Raw genomic sequence first — 19,452 nt, forward strand, 5'->3', positions numbered from 1 at the left:
GTCAAAGATGCAATATGAACATAACCTTAGTCTCTCTATGCCAGCTTGGCAGTCACCTCACAGAAAAACTTTACTCATTAGACCCTCCATGGAAGGCCTTTCACCTAGCTCACCAATCTACCATTTGCACTTATGAGGGGCAAGAAACCTGAAACAGCTTTCTGAGAATGGAGGTCTTTTCCTTTTGGAGAACATTGAAGAATTGCTACCTCCAATATGGGCATTAGAGGCACTTTTAGGTGTTCTAAGGCACCAGGACCTGGGTGTATCTGCTACCTCTGCATCCTCTGCTATGTACCTGCGAAACCGTACCATAAAGGAGACAATCTTTAATTAACTATATAGCCTCACACTACTAGGAGGCATTCACACAGTTTCTCACACATGCCAGATTTTCTCCAAAACTCCAATCTAAAATGAGCAGCAAAGCTTTTAGAAGACATGGATTACTAGTCCAGGTAGAGGCAGGTGCAGATGTGCGTATTTTTGGTCCGAGGGAGATCTGACAAAACATAGGATCTCACTTGGATTAATATAAGCCTATGAGGTCGTGCACATGTATGATTCTTTCCTCGGACAGAGACTTCCAATGAAAAAAAAATCCCTGCATGCCCGAGTTTAATATTTGGATCACACTTGACCATGCAAGTCAATCAGTGCATGGGAAACATTGGACTGCACTCGGATGTCATCTGAGTGCAGTCTCCATCTTCTCCTCATCTGAGAGAATCGGAGCACACTGCGATCAGAGTTTGATCAAAGTGTCACCTGCATAATTGGCCTGATTCTCTCGGATGAGAGAATCTACGCCCGTCTGCACCTGCGTGCCCTAAGAGAGCAGGAAAAAAACTCTGAAATGAGTGATACTAACTACAGAGATGTTCACATAGTTCCTGGTGCACAATACATTTTCTGTAAAGATTTTACATACCATTTATAAAAATAGAATGGAGGAAATGACACAATGCGCATTTGTCTGCTTAGATACATTTTTTTGTCATATGTTTCAGCACCACATAGACGTTCAGCAATCTCATGTCCAAATGATAATAAAAATTGTAAAATAATGTCTTCACCTAACAATAACATTATCAGAAAAATATATTATAACCCTGGTCTTCCTCCACAGCAAATCTATCAATCAAAAATCCCAAGAGGATATAAGAGAAGACAATCATAACTTGAAAGTGTAAGAGTAGTACAGCCCTGGCTACCTGAGAGCGCATTATCCACTTACCCTTGACTAGAAAGACACTCTACCTGATGTAAGTACAGATAATGAAAAAGAGAAAGAACTACACAGCGAGCAAAGAGAATGTACTGAGCGGACTGGGAAAGTGGAAGATACAGAGCTATAAAAGACTAGATAATATACAATTACTTATAAAAACTGATGAAAATGTTACGCAATGCTCAGTAAACACCGACTAGTCTCTAAGATAAAAATACCCAGTTCCTTCTACAAGTCTTTTCAGATTGCCCACCATAAAACTTTTAAAGGGCATCTGAAAGCACAAAATGACTGTTCAAACCAAGCACTTGTATGGCCTGGTTATACAATTCAGTGCACCTTCCCACCTACTCGTTTCCCATCCGTCTCCCCATTTCTTTGATTGACAGCTCTGTCTTTACAGCTGCTAGATGTAGGGATGAAAGATGGAAGATAAGTAGGTGGGAAGGTGCACTGAACCATGCCAAGGGTGCACTGAACCATGCCAAGGGTGCAATGAAACATGCCAAGGGTGCCATGCCAAGGGTGTACCGACCGCCTGTGCTTGGTTTGAACGTCATTTTGTGCTGACAATCTTCAAGTAATGCACTAGTTATAGTCATGATGCTGGAAAATAAAATATGTGCACTTTGATCTAGTTTATTGACTGGTGATATAATTATACTATGTTTCTCAAGCTTAGATTGGGAGCGTCCAAGACTGAAATATTCTATATTTTATTTTTATACACATGTCCATACAGTGACCTTTATGCTGCGTATGATGGTTATAGTTTCCAAAGACTTCAATGTTTGCTGGGTCATTCAGATGCTAGTCTTATGTCTATTCCAAGGGGCCGTCCCATCTGCTTTTCTCGGTTTGACATTATACATGGAGATCATTGAAAAAATTGGTCAAATATTTATTACATGGTTGTTCTAGGTCCTCCAAACCTGACACTGGCTTGTATGTGCCATACTTTCCATAGCGGTAATGCAAGATTTTCCCGTAAATAGGACAGCGCTGCAATGTCTTGCACCATTGGTAACAAAAGGAGCAGGCAAGTGTGAAGACGCCTGCAAACCAATGTAAGCATTGTGAAGACCCCATCAATCTAATATTGATAGCCTATCGTAAGGATAGGTCATCAATTATAAAAGACTGAATAACCCTTTGAAAAATGGAGGCAGAATGCATAAAAAGTGAAGAAAATGAATAGTGATGAATTGTATCTTATACATTGTGTTTGAGGTTATATTTCCTTTTCTTTACTGAATGTAAAACTTAACGGTCTTTTGATTGTAAATTAGAATAAACAAAAGAAATCTATTTTATCATGAGAATCTCTTTTCTATTTTTCAGAATAGTCAGGTTTAAGGGTCGGCAACTTGAAACACAACGGCTGTTGTGAAACTACAACTCCCAGTATGCTAGACAAACAAAATGGAGGGCACCACCAATTATATGGGATCAACCTGAAACATGTCTAAACAAGTAGTGAATACCAAGAAAGAAAAGAAGACATGTATTACATCAAGGATCACCAAAAAATATGAAAAATATGTAAATACTTTATTAATAAACACAGAACTACACACAGTGGTTTAAAATCAATTAAAAGTCAGAGACATACAAATGCCCACAATAGAGCTATGTCCTGCCTTTCCTTGAACCTCAAAATAATTGCCAGAGCCCTTTAATAAAACACAGGTATATGCATCTCTGGATATCCAAATCAGAGCCCATTACCGTAGTACAGGTATAAAAATATGCACATCTAGATGGTCACCGCCAGGTATAAAGACTAAATATTTCAGCTAGGTGTGGTAGAATAATCCATCAACCAATGGATTGCAACAAGCAAAATGTATTAACACTAATGAATATTACAAAATAAATCTGCAAATACCAAAGTGGCTAGTACAGTAGACTCATGCACACCAGGCAATCAGACAGCTGATGCCTGGTCTAGCCGCATTCAGCTTTTTCTACAACAGTCAGATTAATACTCCATTCAGTTATTAAAGAGAATCTATCACCTGAGGTATTGGCAGAGACCCTGATTCCAGCAATGTGTCACTTACTGGGCTGCTTGCTGCAGCTTTGATAAAATCCCTGTTTTCTCTGTTGCAGATCTAACATTTTTCGGAATGCTGAGCTCTGTATAACCCCGCCCACACCACTGATTGGCAGCTTTCAGTGTACATTGTGCATAGGCAGAAAGCTGCCAATCAGTGTTGGGGCGGAGTTATACGGAGCTTATGAATATGGAGCACTACATGGCACAGGTTTCCTAGTTCTCTAGTGATAATCTCCTGCTGATAAAACAGTGATTTTATCAAAACTACAGTGAGCAACCCAGTAAGTGACACATTGCTGGAATCAGGGTCTCTATCGCTGCTGTCAGATTAGGTGGCAAAAACCTAGTGACCTATTCCCTTTAAATGAAAATTAGAACTAAAAGAAGCAATACTTATGCTTGTGATCAGAAATCTGTGCATAAACGTTCTGGAAAGGGAGCTGTACTGTGGTCACATTTTGTTGTCTTTCATTTTCTGGATCGTGTAGTGGCTGTTCTGCTGTTGTGTGCGCTGGGATAGTTTTCATGTCCATTTTCTCGGGGTTTTTCACACTTCCCGTCCTCAACAACAATAGGAGTCCGAACACAATGATGACTATGTCTATTTTTTTATGGCATCAGCCAATGATGCTTTATTATGCCACTTCCACAAGAGACCATGTAATTTATTTTTGCTGAAATGGGAAAATATGGAAAATGACCAGCAAAACAGTCGTGTGTTTCTGTGAAGGATCCTATGTGCACATAGACCTCCACTATCACAATGCGGCATGTGTGATACAATCACACAGAACATTACTGCTCGCCACCAAGATGAAATCATAGGACAAAAGGACATTTTTGATGAATGAGGCCCGTTGAGCATTATCATGTACAAACCACGCAAGGCAAATGGGTCGGGTTTTTGTGGCCCACGCTCTAGTTATATAAATATTTCCGTGCATAAGAAGATCCCTGCATTACGTCACATACTTTTTTTTGCAGTATTCAGTTCAGCAGATCTTTACCCAAAACAGAATTTCAGATTTGTCTAGATAGTTGAGCAGAACTCCACATGGTAATCAACGCTAGAAGTTCTTTGCTACATAAATTATTGTCCTTCATTACTTTATAGTTGTTAGGATGCGATTACATTGCACAGTGTTAAATGAGCATCAATTGGCGAGACAGCATGCCATTTGGCGGTAGTTTAATAGGCAGTTTACACAGGCGGACCCCACTTTAAGCATGCACTGAATGTGAATCTTTAATGCACTGTTCAGTGCACATAGGCTGCTTGTTCGTTGGGTGAAATGATCTTTTGGGCTGCACAAAAGAACATTGTTTAGGCAGCCCGTTGTACTGTGTAAACAGGACCTGCGCAGCCGAGAACGATGATCTTTTGGGCAGCCCAAAAGATCATTTCACCTGACAAACAAGCGTTTTGCACATTTGTCCGGTAATCGGCAACCTATTTGCCCTGCAGCATCATAAAACGAGCATTATGAGAAATGTTTGTTCACGAAAATAATGTAGTCCAAATGGAGTTTTCCCGTTTTTGTGATAGTTCATTTTTAAGTACAAAATGCTATTCACAGATTTCATTGTGAGCAATCACTAATAATAAGAACATGCCCGATCATATCTGTCACTGTTTAAATGGTGGCCTAAGTAATAATCATATACACATGGACGTTGTCATCTGCACACTTCGCTCATGACATCAGCACATCCAATATAATCTGCAGAGGAGAAAGTAATAGTCCATGGCGCTATTCTTAAATAACTGCATTCAGCCGTGTGTGAGCGCAGCGTGGACGGCATTGATTCTCATGCAAAAACAGCCAATATACACTGGTTTTCAACATAAAGGATGACAGATCAATACAGGCAAATATACTGTATACTGTGCTGTTTGTTTCTGCACAGAAATCAATCATTCCTATGCTCTGGTTATTTCATGTTCAAACATTTACACTTGGTGTGTTTGTGGCAGACCGTCTTCTGCGATATCATATCAGTCATATGGATCAATTACATCCCAGACTACTGCACTAATTGTAATCACTAAAACATTACGGCATTAGTGTTTAGTCATTGTCATGCAGCAATATTATGCATTTACAGAGTTCTTGTGAGGCTCAGGCACATACTGGCATCTCATCTAGGTTTGTCAGTGTGGCTGGAACTGAATTTATTATTTGGCAAAATCCATTGCACAATCACAATTTGCCGTCTATAGTTTTTCATAAGACTGCAGATAAATCTACAGAGTTATTCTAACTTTTATAGATTGACCATTTGGCCAGACTTGGACTGGCCTACAGGAGAACAGGGGAATGCTCCGGTGGGCCCCTGAGCAGGAGTGACCACCAGCCTCTTATATGACCAGTACTTAGCAATATATACTTGAATCACTAAGTACAGACAAAGGCAGCATCTTATTCATTTAACAATCTACCCAGTTCATTGTTATATAAATTTGTGATTGAGGATAATGTCACATTTGCATGTAGTTGAAAAGTGGGGCCTTGGAGTTGGTTACTGGTGGACCCTTGGCACCTCCCCAGTCCGACACTGTATTAGGCTAATAACTTATTAAAAGACTGACAACTCTTGTCCACGCTATACAATTCCTGTGGGTCTAGCGAATATAATCCTTATAATACATGGTTGTGCCAACACCGTCGCAGTGGGAGCCACCAATTTCATTTTGGATAATAAAGGGGATTCCGAGCAGACTCCCTCTTTGATCTCTATATGTCCTTACAAGATGTATAGAAATGGGCAGTCTTTGTTAAGGGATCTTTCCTGTGCTGCACCTCTTCTTTGGACTACTCTCTCCATTGGACAATCCAGGATATACAAATCTTTATTCCCATCTCCTCAAGAAGACCACTGTAATGTGCAAGCTAATAAACCCACCGCTAGATCCTTTCTTTCTATTCTATCGTTGTCTCCAACTTGGCAAGTTAGGTGATAACTTGCTTCTCGCTGGGGGTCTGAGCTCTGGGCCCTTCCATATTATAATGAAGCAGTGGGACTGTGCTCCAACAGTCCCATGTATGGCTACTGCTTCTTTCTTACTGCACAATTCAGAGCCCCATTCTTGGAATCAATGTGGGTCCCATGGCAAATTGGGAATTACATGTTAAACCCTGGCTTATAAAATTTCATCACAGAGATTCCTACTGGGTCTACTAGGTTGGATCTTCACTAACTTATGTCTATTATTTTAATGGGTACCACAGGCAGCATAAATCAGAGTCTGGCTGCAAGACTGCAGTTAGGTATATTTTCCTCTGAAACGCTCAGAAGTTTCAGAGAAGCTGTAGTTAGAAAATCTGGAGTGGGGCCATAGCCAAAAAGCAGACTAGTCTGGTGGTGGCCCCGGATGCCTCTCCCCATCGCTGCTCCAGATGATTACCAGGTCTTTAAAGAGACAACCACAAAGATTTTTTTAAAGAAATCTGTGTATATGTATGATGCATAGTGTGTTAATATACTCACCTACCGCCACCTTCTCCGGTCTCCAGCACCATTGTGCTCCTCTTCTCAGTGACGTCACCACACTTTAGACTCACCAGATCACTCTATGGGTGATCCAGAAGTCTTTTACAATGTACGCTCCATAGTATTACATTGTAAAAGCTACTTCTGCTTCACACAGAGCACAGCGTGACCTGGAGAGTCTGAAGAGCAGTGACGTCACTGAGAAGAGGAGCAGAACGGCGCTAGAGACTGAAGGAGGCAGCGGTAGATGAGTATACTAATACACTCACACTACTCTACATTATCATTTACACAATAAAATTTTCATAGGAGGGCTTCTATAACTCAGGTGTACATAGGGAGCGACCTGTCAATCACCTGGCAACGCCGGACTTGCCTGGGCTCTGTTTAGTTGTTTCGGAGAAGAATATGCTGTGGTTTGGGCAGCATGAATGAGCTGATGGGTTCCCTTTAATCACATTTGTTGATGCTGGTTGGTTAAGACATGAAACAAATCCTTTGTTCCTGTCATATTACCCATCTGCAAGCTTACGATTAAGGCCCTCTCTCCTTCTATCATTGTATCTGATTGTAACTGTATGTATCTGTACCCTAAAACATATTGTACAGAGCTGCGGAAAATGCTGATACTTTATAAAATGATTGTTGTTAATAATATATGATCTAATATCACCAGGTAGTCAGTGTAGAAAGCTGATTTCCATTTCAGAGTAGAATGATTATAGCACATGATCAGGTAATGGCCACGCACATACTGAGAGAAATGAGCCTCTTAAACGTGGGAACTTGTGCCACTTAAACGTGATCCCTATATGTGCTACATTAACAGCATCCACAGATTCAGAAATACGTATGTCCTGTGAATATTTCAGAAAGCAAGGTCAGGAAAGAGAGTCACTACAATCAGCCAGTATACAGTCCTGATGAACAATGCTCCTTTTCTTCTGCCTCTTATGCAAATTTAGCCCTACAGAAATGCCATTTACAAGACTGGCCTGTAAGTCAATGTCTTACTAAAGATTTTAATTACGAGAGTGAAGGACAGAAATTCCTTTTCTTTTTAGTGAAGAGCTACTGTAATTGCATACATTCTCCATGGAGCATTGCCTATAGCCTCCCTACCTGTAAGGTTACATACCAGTAGGTCTTTCAGCTTCCGTCAGCAGTAAACCTCAAAGCTTCACATTTTATCTGTCGTTTCTGATCTACGTAACAAAATCAAGAATGAAATAAAGTAGATTCTTAAATTCCCAAAATATCTTTTACCATGTTTTATGCAACAAGTCAATATATACTAACCTCTGAATAGACCAGAATTAAGAGGCTTTAACAGATACTTCTTAGGACAATCCCTCTTAAATAGAATAGTTGATCAGTTTGTTTCCTTGCATGAATCCTCAGCAATCATTTAAAATCTACTGAAAAACAGTCTGTTTGTATTCAATTCCCCTACACTGCCTCCGCAGGAAAAATAAGGCACTGCACTTGACCCGCTGAAATCAGTAGACTGTCCATGTAATGCACAGAACATGGCAGGTCCTCCAGAGTGAGACCTCTTCTTAGTAGTCACTCCATCAAAATGAACTGATGAGGGCCCAAAAAGAGAAGAAAATAATTTTATAAATCAGACAACCTTTTTAAGTTCAGAATCACTCTTGGATATCACCAATTTATAAATCTTTTTCATATTCTTCAGTTATGTCTAATCCTGTGAATTAATTACTATAGATGTTTGGCACTAATAACCCAACCACTTCTTTCAGACATGTTGGTCAAGAAAAAGTCCTTATACTCATCATGGCTTCACTCTACTCAACTCTGCGACGTTAACAATGAAACAAATTCTAAAAAACACATAAACCATGTAAAATAACAGTCAATATATGCTTCATGCAGGTGGAAATGATAAGGTTCAGTACAAGTGGGTCATAATGTGGACAAGCCCCATCACAGCTAAATATGGGAGTCAGAAAGTGTCTGCTCTCGTCGGGCTGAGTCTATTTGTGGATGTATCTGTGGATCACACCTCTAGGATCACGCCGTACTCTGCTGTCATCTCTAATAATACCAGTTACTTCAGAAACCGACAAAGCGATAGAGGAAATGTCTTGATGTAGATAACCCTAAAGTGAATAACACTTCACTGCACGTTTTATTTTTTACCTTTATTCCTATTATATATATTTTTCTCACATTTAGCACCAAGAATAAAACCTGGGTTTAAGATGTTCACATATCACAACAAATCATTTGTACAGTTGTAAAGTGTTAGTAAACTTTAGATAATTTTTTAAATTGAATTTTGAAATTGTTGCCCCTTAAAAGCTTTGTAAATTGATGGGGGTTCAGGTCTTGGGATCCCCACCGATCACTCAAACCACACGGCAACAGCACTCGGCTCATATATGAGAATGAACATGGTCGTAGACAGACTCAGTCGGTGGGGGTTTCATGATCTAGACCCATGCTATAAAAGAAAAAAATATATTAAAAAAACGAGATTCCGTTTTCTTATTTCACATTTGTAACATTAAATCGAGCCAATTTTCAACCATTTTCATCACAATTGCACAAATGAAGTTGACGCGCCCCCTGGGGCCGTGGGGTACTCTGTAGCCGGGCCGGTCCTTTTTGGGGTAGTCACGGCGGCAGTGACCCGGTCCGTGACCCAGGGCGGTCAATGAAAGAACTCAATTGGGGAAATAAAGATTCGGGGATAAGGTTTCGTGACGCCACCCGTGGTATGCGGCTATTGGTGGCGGCTGCTGCGGTTCAGATCCACTGGGGCTGTTGGTGATGCAGCAGAGATGGTTCAGCTCTCCACGGGTAGAGCTAGACCCCAGGGCAGTTAAATAGGAGAATTTTGGGATGTTAGTGTTGTAGTGCAAGGCAGGTGACGCAGCAATTAAGTAAAGGACACAGCGGGGTGCAGTCTTCAAGTATTTACTCACAGTTATTAAGATGCTCCAGGTTACAACTGCCAGATTATAACCGCCCGCCGAGTCCTGTGTCCTCAGGGGAAGTGATTCAGCCAACTCTCAGATAATTTGGGTGCACTTGATCGGGACCCCCTTCTTATGTACCTTCCCGGGTCGCCCTCCTGCCCTGCGCCTCACACACAGTGTCCCGAGCCAGTGGCCGCGGGCCTTGTTGGGCGACGTCCTTTCTGTCCCCTTTGTCCTATATGGCCACCTTTTCAGCGAATGTGTGGTTGTTGGCCACGACACTTGAAGATACCGCAACCTCCGGTTTGCTAGCTGAGTCTTGTAGTCCTCCACTAGTCTGGGGCCGGTCCCCTACTGTGACCTGATCCCTTCACGGTCAGCGTGAACTCGGGCGCAAGGGTGGACTCCGCACTTCCCGTGCACCTAGGATCCTCTCTCTCTCTGGAGCCCTTCTGACTGCTTCAGTATTCTCTCTTCACTCCCTGTGACAGACTCCTGTCACCAACTCCTCTGACTGACTAACTCTCTAACTCCTCCACGGTCCTCTCTCACTGCGCTCTTGCTCCTAGGACCCTGGACCTAGGACTGGACCCTTCTAGATGTTTCTACCCTTCTTTTATACTCTTCTTTCAGTGCTCCCCTAAACTACTTCCTCCACCCACCTCCTCTATTTAGTTCCACCTTCCAGACAGGGACCGTGTCTGTGCTCTTCCTTAGGAGCATCCTTCCCTGATGGAGTGGTGTAGTGTTGGATGTGAGTGTGTGGGTCCCGGGTAGTGTTCCCTCCTTACCGGAGAGTGGGGTACCACACCTCTGTGGCAACTGGACCCGCAGGGGCGCCACATAATAGCATACCTCCCAACTTTTACAGAAGAGAAAGAGGGACAAACTATTTCAAAGGCCACCCCGCTGCATTCGGGACAGTTGGGTGCTACGGATTTATTTTTTAGTACTCGCTCATAGTTGTGCCAGCTAGAACGTTCTCATTTTTACATAAGCTTTAGAATATGGGGTCTTGCTTTTAAGCGAAATGAGCTATAGTTTTTTTAAGTGACATTTTGCCACTCTATTCACACAAAGTGTAAATGCTGCAATTTTTTCTGCCACTTTTTATCTGCAAGTATTCGGCAGGTGTCCACACCACACTCTGACTATAATCAATAATTATTGCATTTTTGAGGCTTTGTTATGCATTTTCTCCCTTATTTGATGTGTTTTTGGTGCAGATTTGAAGCAGTGCTTTCCATATGTCTTTTATAGTAGAGAAATGCTTTTCTCCATATAAAAAAATGTGTTGTTTTTTTTTTACATGCTCTTTACATGTTTTTTTCCAGCTCATCATAGTAGCCTAGAGAGAAAAAAGCATCAAAACAGCGTCTCTGGATGCACAGTGGATAGAGCTTTCATGAAATCACATCCACTTTGCTTGGACAGTTAAATGCAGCAGAATTTCTGCTCAAAAAATGCAGCAGAAAAAAAAGTCACAGTATTTACAATATATGTGAGCACGGCCTAACTGTCCAAGCAAAATGAATGTGATTTTATGAAAACTCCTTCCCATTATGCATTGGTGCATTTTTTCTCTGTAGGCTTCTATGTGGAGCTTTGAAAAAAAGGAAGTAAAAAAAAAGCTCACTTGTGCTTTTAAGTGTAGAATCAGAAGATTTTTTGGCATATAAAAAATAGAATAAAAACATGGCTTCAAGTTTGCCTCAAAAAATATCAAATAAAGGCAAACAGGCCTCCTTACGGCATCTTTCTGTGAGGTGCGCATGCTCGGGAGCTATAGAGACATGTCCGTGCTCCCGCACATGCGCTCTGTAAGTGACGCCTGTCGGGGATGAATTGTGACGCAGATGCTTGGGTGCGCATGCGCCGTGTATATCATCTCTCATTGGCTACTAGTCCAACCATGTGACCGTTACCATGGCAATAAAAGGTTCTGAAGGTGCTTTAATCAAATATCCCCCATGATGAAGCTGTCAATGTGAATCGCGAAACGCACGTAGGGGACACTGGGGGTCTTCTTTCTGGGCTGACTACCTGTCCGGTGCCGGCTTGTACTATTGGTATGTTCTGGGATTTCATTTTCAATGTGCTAATAACCACATTGGTATCAGTTTAGCTTCACCCCTTTTGGGATTACCATCATAATCAGGCTCTACTTATACAGTAGATACCTTCTTGTGTGCTTCTCTAGCGCTGTATGATATACTTGGGCTATTTTCAGAATGATAGACATATATACATTTTTTCTGTGCAGCTGATTTTATATTATTGTGTATATCACTGTGATTATTCCCAGTCCTTGATATTATATGAGCTCAGCTCAAGTTATCACTGGCACCTGATGCAGCCAATAGCCTGTTTTTGTGTCTGACATGCATTTTATTATTAAGCATATTAACGTCAAGTACATCATAACATAACATAAAGTATTGTTCTGCATGTTTTTTAACATTTGTACTCATTAAAGATTGTCTAATTTTTGAAGCATTGTGAGACTTCAAATCTTCTCCTTTGTTCTACGTGAAAATACACAGCAAAAACGCAATAATCAGAGAAGATTGTTATAATGTAGTTTGGTATGCATCAAGAATTTGCACTACATGTGAACACGGCCTCAGCGTTACATTTTTTTTTATGGGTTTAATGGAAAAAATAAAAGTCACGCAATTTTTTTTCCGCAATTTACCGATCACCATAAATCATCTGTTAACTTTATTGTACTGGTTGTTACAGTTACAGTGAAGCCAAATAGGTCTATGTTATTTTCTGATTTATTTTTTTTTTAAGTCCGTTAAAAATGTCAGAATTGTAATGGTTTTTTTTATAAATTTTTTAGTAGTTTTACAGGAAGAAAAACTCTCTGCCTTTTATTTTCCCTCTGGAATACAGGTGTATAAAATTCACTGGTGTATAGAGCTGTAGTTCTTTGTACCAGTACAATCTGCCTAAAATGAAGAATACAATGCACATTCAAGGATAGAAAATTCTCCTATTCTTGGCAGTGCAGCTTGTGGCTCATGGCTACTTCCTCCAATGCCACAGGTTGGGAGTTCTTATCCTGGGGAAGACCACAATTTAAGATTAGAAATGAATTAGTAAACTAAATGAATGTAAGTACAGATTAGAAAGATACCAACCCCACCCCCGAGCAATGAACTAAGCAACACTTGCAGGAAATGAGATATTGTAGAAACTGAGTTGAGTGAAAGCTGGGATGTAGCCCTGAAATACTGGGACAGCTCCCCTGAATTGGAAATGTCCCGCTGGATCTGGAAGGTTTGAGAGCTATGGTAATGGTATCCCAGTGATGAGGGTAACATAGGCCTGCCAATTTATTCACAAATTACCCAGAATTATCACAGAGTAATGGCACAAAAGAGGCTCTGAATTTTTTATTTTTTTTTGTGGAGGAAACTGGATGCAGAGAACTTGATAAAAGATAGGCTGAGTAGGGTTTTATCTTCAAAATAGAAGCTCAAGTCCATGAGTGGCACTAAAATTAAAAGTAAATATAGGTTTCAAAAACATTTGGGGAAAAAAAAAACACTTTTCCCATATAGAAAAGCATTCTTATGTCAAAAACTGAAAATAGAAAAGAATACATAATCAATATCACAATGTGCATAATGATATATATTTTAAAACTATCAAAATTTTTAACTGAATGTTATTAAAAAGAATGCAGCATTACTGTTACATAGTCACCTTGCTTCAAAAAAAAAAAATAAATAAAAAGTGATCAACCAAGTCAGACACTGTATATTCCAACATGGTACCAATATAAAGTACAACTCACCCTGTCAAAAAATCAAGCCCTCTTACAGCTCCATCCAATGGTTATGCCTCAGGGTATGGCAACACAAAACGTACAGCAAAAAAATAATAAATTAGGTATGGCTGCAATTTGTTGCTGAACAGCAGAAATTTTAAAACATAAAATGATGGCAAAATTGCCAGGGGAAGCCGCATCCTGTGGCGATACACGTGGTGATGCTTTTTCTATGAGCCAATTGTGTGACGGATGCACATATCACTTTATTGCATAAAGTTATCGCTTACTTTCTTACACATTATATATATACATTTATTTTTTTAATTCTGCATTATTTATTGTCTGTACATGTGTGTTGCACCTTTCTTCTTTACAGAATACTAGTTGGTATCACGGTCTTGGATATCCACCACGTTTACCTGGCTCTATTGGTTATATGGTTGTATCCCAGTGACAATTCATGCCCTATGAAAAAGGTTTTGATGCAAAAAAATAATAAGGAAAGCATAAGGATTATAGGAAAGCAATTTCTATTGGGACAAGAGGAAATATATAAATCCATATAAATACTCAACTAAACTGCGATATGAATGTATCATACGTTCACGTTCTACAAAATTCAGCATCTGTCTGGTCCAACAAAATGCCAACATAAAGCTATAAAGTTAGCCTGGTGGAAATTAAAAAAAATGTGCCAGTCAAGTCCAGCCAGAGGAAATAAGACAGAGGATGTCAGACACCTTTGTTACTTTCAGAAATATATTACGAGCAAAATATATCTATATATATCGTACATCTCCTTTCATGATGGAAACATTTCTATTGATCTACATTTATCAGTGCATTATAAATGAAAGTTTCCTGCATGTCATATGAGGAAAGTGTTTAAAGAGTATTCCTATTTTTTTTCTAAGCGCTTAAGGTGGACTTGCATGTTTGAGGTGAACTAAAAGTGAGTATATTCTAATTTTTTTAGTATTTTTATCATTAATTCTGAGCAGAAATAAGCTGATCGACCTGCAGAGAATCAAGTTGGAATCAAATTTCCTGAAATTTCTGGCCAGCACCATTTCCCACATTGACGAAGCACCAAAGAGCGGACTAATGTAATTTTGCTTTTCCGTGCGGGCCTCATCATAATGCCCTGCAGAAATGACATCTTCCGGACTATCATACCTTGTACAGCGGTGGTCAGTAACTGGGCCATCACAGATCAGAGGTTCCCAGTGGAGCACAGTTTCTGCCATACAAACTGTAGTTTGCCATCTCCAAAGTCATTGAGTAAGTCTCTCTCCTGTAGAGTGTAAGCTCTTAAGGTCAGCAGTGTCCTCTCTCTTGCCTGGAGAGTGTAAGTGACGCGCCCCCTGGGCCGCGTGGGGAACCCGGAACCGGGCCCTTTTGTGGGATGCTGGGGGTTGTAGTAACCGTGGCGGCGACCCAGTCCCGTGGCTCAGGGTGGTCAAACCAGTGGCAGTCAATTTATGGGGTTTTTGTGGTTTAATGTCCGACTACGCCACCCGTGGATTGCGGTCAGTGTGAACCGCCGCTGAAAGGCAGACCGCTGGGGCTAATGGTGTATGCAGCTGAGGTAGTGTAACTCCCCATGGGAAGAGTGCAGCCCCAGGGCAGTGTAGTAGATGGTGGGGGTGATGGTGCAGGCGTCCCAGCACTAGTAGTGCTGTATGCGGTGAGAAAGCACAGAGACAAGGTATTGCAGTTCAAGTTCTTTACTCACAGTTCTCATCCAGGTCACTTGTGCGCAGGTAGGACCGCCCGAGCCGTGCTGCATCCACCAGGCAGGGGGCTCGGTCAACCCCCAGGTAATTCCGGAGTGTGGCACAGGACTCCCTTCTATCCTTTCGTCAGCTGTGCCCCACCAGTGACACTACCTCTGTCCAGCTGCCTCGGGTCTTCTCCTGGGAGGACTGGGTGTCCACTTCCCTGACCCTATGTGGTGTGCCTTTCTGGTAAGTGTAGTGAGGGGTCGCACCAGTAAATGGTCACGACCGCCGGTCCTTGGTTAAGGATTAGTCGCCTCCACCAATTTGGGATCCGGTACCCTGTTCTGCCAACCCGTCACCCGCAATCTCCTGGGTCCTTAGGGTTCCTTCTGCCGTCGTGTCTCTGGGCCTCTCTTGGTTTTCTGTTCCTTCTTACTTTCCTTTCTGTTCCTTTCTGTTTCCGTTCCTCTCCTCTGGCTCTGGCCTCCACTCCAGGCCTGCCTCATGGAGCTGGGCCCAGACTGAGCCACAGCTCCCTGTCAGCCCTCTCTGGCTGAACTTCTTCTCTCACTCCACTGACTGAACTGACCTTCTTCTCCCAGAACTAAGATGGTGCCCACCTTTTATACCTCCCTCTCTGTGTATGAGCCCAGGTGACTTGCAACCAATGGGCTCCTACCTATGCCCAGAAACCGTCCCCTCCTGCTCCTACATCACTGGGTTTTCCTCCCCCATCCCCACTCCAGCCAGGGACAGATTCTGTCGTGCCTGCATTACTGTACTAATGGGAGCACCGTTGAGCTGTCCCCCGGAAATGGGGTGTGTGTGATGCATGCAGCTAACCGAGCCCTGGTCCACACACCATCCTTACCCGGGAGTGGGATATCACACCTCTGGTTGAGGTGCAATACCTCTGTAGCGACCGAACCCTCGGGGCGCTACATAAGCTCTTATGGTCAGCGGGGTTTAGTCTCTCCGCTGCTCTCCTCTCCCTCATGTATTTTCCAAGAAATTACTGTAAGCTTTCCATTATTGAGTTTCTTGCAAAAATTTTTGCCGCAAATCAAATTTTGGTGGAAAATTGGGAAAATTCGAATATCAAAAGATCTGCTCATCTCTAATTCTGATTTACTGGAGGATGGTTCCCCATTCTTCCAGAATGAAGAGAGACTACAAAAAGAGTGCTTCTCTCTGTGGATGGCTTGGACATACAGTTAATCAATGGGTGTCCCTATAAATGGACAATTTGCATCCATTACCATTACCATCATAGGACTCTTCTAACGAAAAATGTCTTGTCTTGGAGGTCATACCCTTGCCCCTTTGTGTCTTTTTTGCAGTCTGGTAGAATTTTAAGTCAGTTGAGATTTAAAGGCAAATGCTGACAGATGGATTGCAAAAATGTTACGGGACAAAAGACCAACCAGGGGTTTGGTGGAAATAAGGCAACTGGACTAATGCAGTTATAATATGGATATCATGTTGTGTTTTTGAGTGATTGACTAATCAACACCATCATCTAAAGAAAGCCAGCATACACCCCTATTGGGGCGTAACAGCGAGCTATCTAGTGTTTTACAGAGAAAGCCTAGAAATGACACAAGGATTTCCCTGTCTAGATATACTTCCACTCTCGCATTCTGAATGAAAGGAGACAGGCAGCTTTTATATATTAATCTTCATGCTGCCAGACTTCTGTGTGTCTGCGATGAATTGAAGGGTTTTCAGAGCCAATGCCAGGAGTCGCAGAAAGTAACAAGTTCTTGTCTGTGTGCTAGAAACTCGTGGGCTTGTAATTCTTCTCTCGATGAAGCATCGTTCACGGTGGATAAGCTCCATTGCCCACCCCCCAAATGGGGATATTTGTTTCCTTTAATTTGCAATTCTTCCAGAAATGGACAATAGTCTGGTGTCTATCCAGATCATCTTATGATCTTCTCTACCTCATGAATCAAACAGCTTTTACTACGAATATTTTATATGACCAACATAATAATCTGTACAAGGTTGGGGTAGTCTTTAGGTATGATGCATGCAGCAGTATTCATCTATAGGTACCTAAGCATGCAACAATATTCATCTGTTGATATTGTATATGTAGCTATATTCATCTACTGCTCAGTTTGTATGCAGTATTGCTCATCTTTTGATACCAAGTGTAACCGGAAGTGGATCCTGGACCACACGGTTTCAGGTTCAAGTACCGCAGGGATCGGTGTCAGGGTTCACGTATGTACCAGAGGTGTAGTTTCAGGCACAGGTGCCGCATGGAGCGGTGTATAGGTTCATGTATGGCAGATGCGGCTTCAGGCACAGGTACAGCAGAGAGCGGTGTCAAGGTTCACGTACCGCAGGTGTAGCTTCACGCACATGTACCGCAAGTATAGCTTCACGCACACGTACCGCAAGTATAGCTTCACGCACACGTACCGCAGGGAGCGGTGTCAGGGTTCAGGTACCGCAGGTGCGGCTTCAGGCACAGGTACCACAGGGAGCGGCGTCAGGGTTCACGTACCGCAGGCACCACAGGCGCAGCCTCGGATTCAGGGACAGACAGGTGCGGATTTGGGTTCTGGGACCACTAGGTGCGGTTTTGGGTTCAGGGACCACCTGGTGAAGTTTCAGGTTCAGGGACCGCCAAGTGCGGTTTTGGGTTCAGGGACCGCCGATGCGGTTTCAGGTTTAGGCCCTGGCCACACAAGGGCTAGGGGGTTCAGGTTCAGGTCCTGGCCACACAAGGACCAGGGGGTTCGGGTTCTAACAGGATAACAACAGGAATAAGGGACCTGACATCTATCTGGCAGGTGCCACTCAATTTTACACTAAGGAGTATGTTGTACAGGCACCTCCCTACAGGGGAGCGTGCCTTAAATACTTGATGCCTCCCAGTTATTGGCTGGTGGCATATTGAGTGCGTGCTGCCCCTTTAAAAGATGGGGAGCATGTGCGCTGATTGAGGACCTGCGCACAGTGAGCAGGATTTGGGAGATGGGGACAACGGTAGGAGAGGGAGACATTGCAAATGGGAGGAAGAAAGGAAAACAAGCAGGGACGCCGGAAATAGTGTTACAGCACCCCACCCATGTGCCCCCTCTTCTTCAGGCCCGCAAGAAGTCTCTGCAGAAGAAGTGGGTCACAGACTTTCTTATTGGATCCCCACGATTTCTCTTCAAGGCCAATTCCTCTCCTGACCACTAGAACTTTGGGCCTCATGAGCATAAGATACCCTCTCTGGGTCCATCTTCAATTTGGTGTCCGGGATGATACATCTTTGAGGGGGAGAGTACCCCGGTAACACGCCAATGTCCCCGATTCCTCTTCAAGGCCAAATGCTAGGGAAAGAATTGAAGATACCTTCTCCTGGTCCATCTTCAATTTGGTATGATGATACGTCCTCAAAGAGGTAAGGATCCCGGAGACAGGTTTCTGGAACCATTGCCAGATTCATGTGAGGTTAACGACTTCGCCTCCTTTCTTTGCATATCCAGGCAGCAGATTGACTCAGCGACGACCGAACTAGATGTACAGGATACAGACACTTCTGACAAGGCTGCCCCCAATGAAGTACACCCCCGGAGCTGCAGTATGGGTCAGGCTCATAAGTCTGTAGCCAAGGAAGACCCAAGAGACATGGATAGAATAGATTAGACAGCACGTAGAAGGTGATTTTCTCCGTATCAGATATTCCTACCGGAAGCTTCACCCGCTCATTAACTACTTAAATGGCTTCGGATAGGACCCTTCCTTCAACTGATGACTCCATCAAAAGGTTCTGGAGGCGACAGACGGAGATCTGACACCGATCCACCACGGCTTGCTGCAAAAAATCTCCCACCGAACCGGAGCCGAGGTAGGCCACCTCGACGAACCAGAAGCCTGCACATGATACGGGAACAGACAGAGTCAATGGTAGAGAGGTATTACTCTTGGCTAGGGTAGTCTCTCCCACAGACCCTAGGCTTTGGAGTTTCTCAGTTTTCTCAGGACAACTATGAATGTAATGCTCCACACAACCGCAGCAGTAGTCCAATGCCTTGGCATGACGGTGTTCCGGCTGCTGCCCAGCCAGTCTGACACAGTTGACTTACATGGATTCAGAAACAACAGCTGTTGGTTGGGGAACTAGTGGTCGCTGGAAGGATTGAGCCAGACGTGATGGTTTCTGCTCATGCGTCACCTCTTTGGTCCATTCCTGGAACTTGAGAAGGGGAGATACAGCAGAA

General features: G+C 42.7%; 1 protein-coding gene across 6 annotated transcripts in view; it reads right to left on the reverse strand.

Annotated features, from left to right (window-relative positions):
• MEGF11 (multiple EGF like domains 11) overlaps window positions 1–19,452 on the reverse strand; it is a 752,211-nt gene that overhangs the window by 689,372 nt on the left and 43,387 nt on the right. The window lies entirely within an intron of this gene.

This window comes from Phyllobates terribilis, unplaced genomic scaffold (assembly GCF_046119375.1).
Source record: "Phyllobates terribilis strain yellow unplaced genomic scaffold, ASM4611937v1 Scaffold_11__3_contigs__length_659146591, whole genome shotgun sequence".
Lineage (NCBI taxonomy): Eukaryota > Metazoa > Chordata > Amphibia > Anura > Dendrobatidae > Phyllobates > Phyllobates terribilis.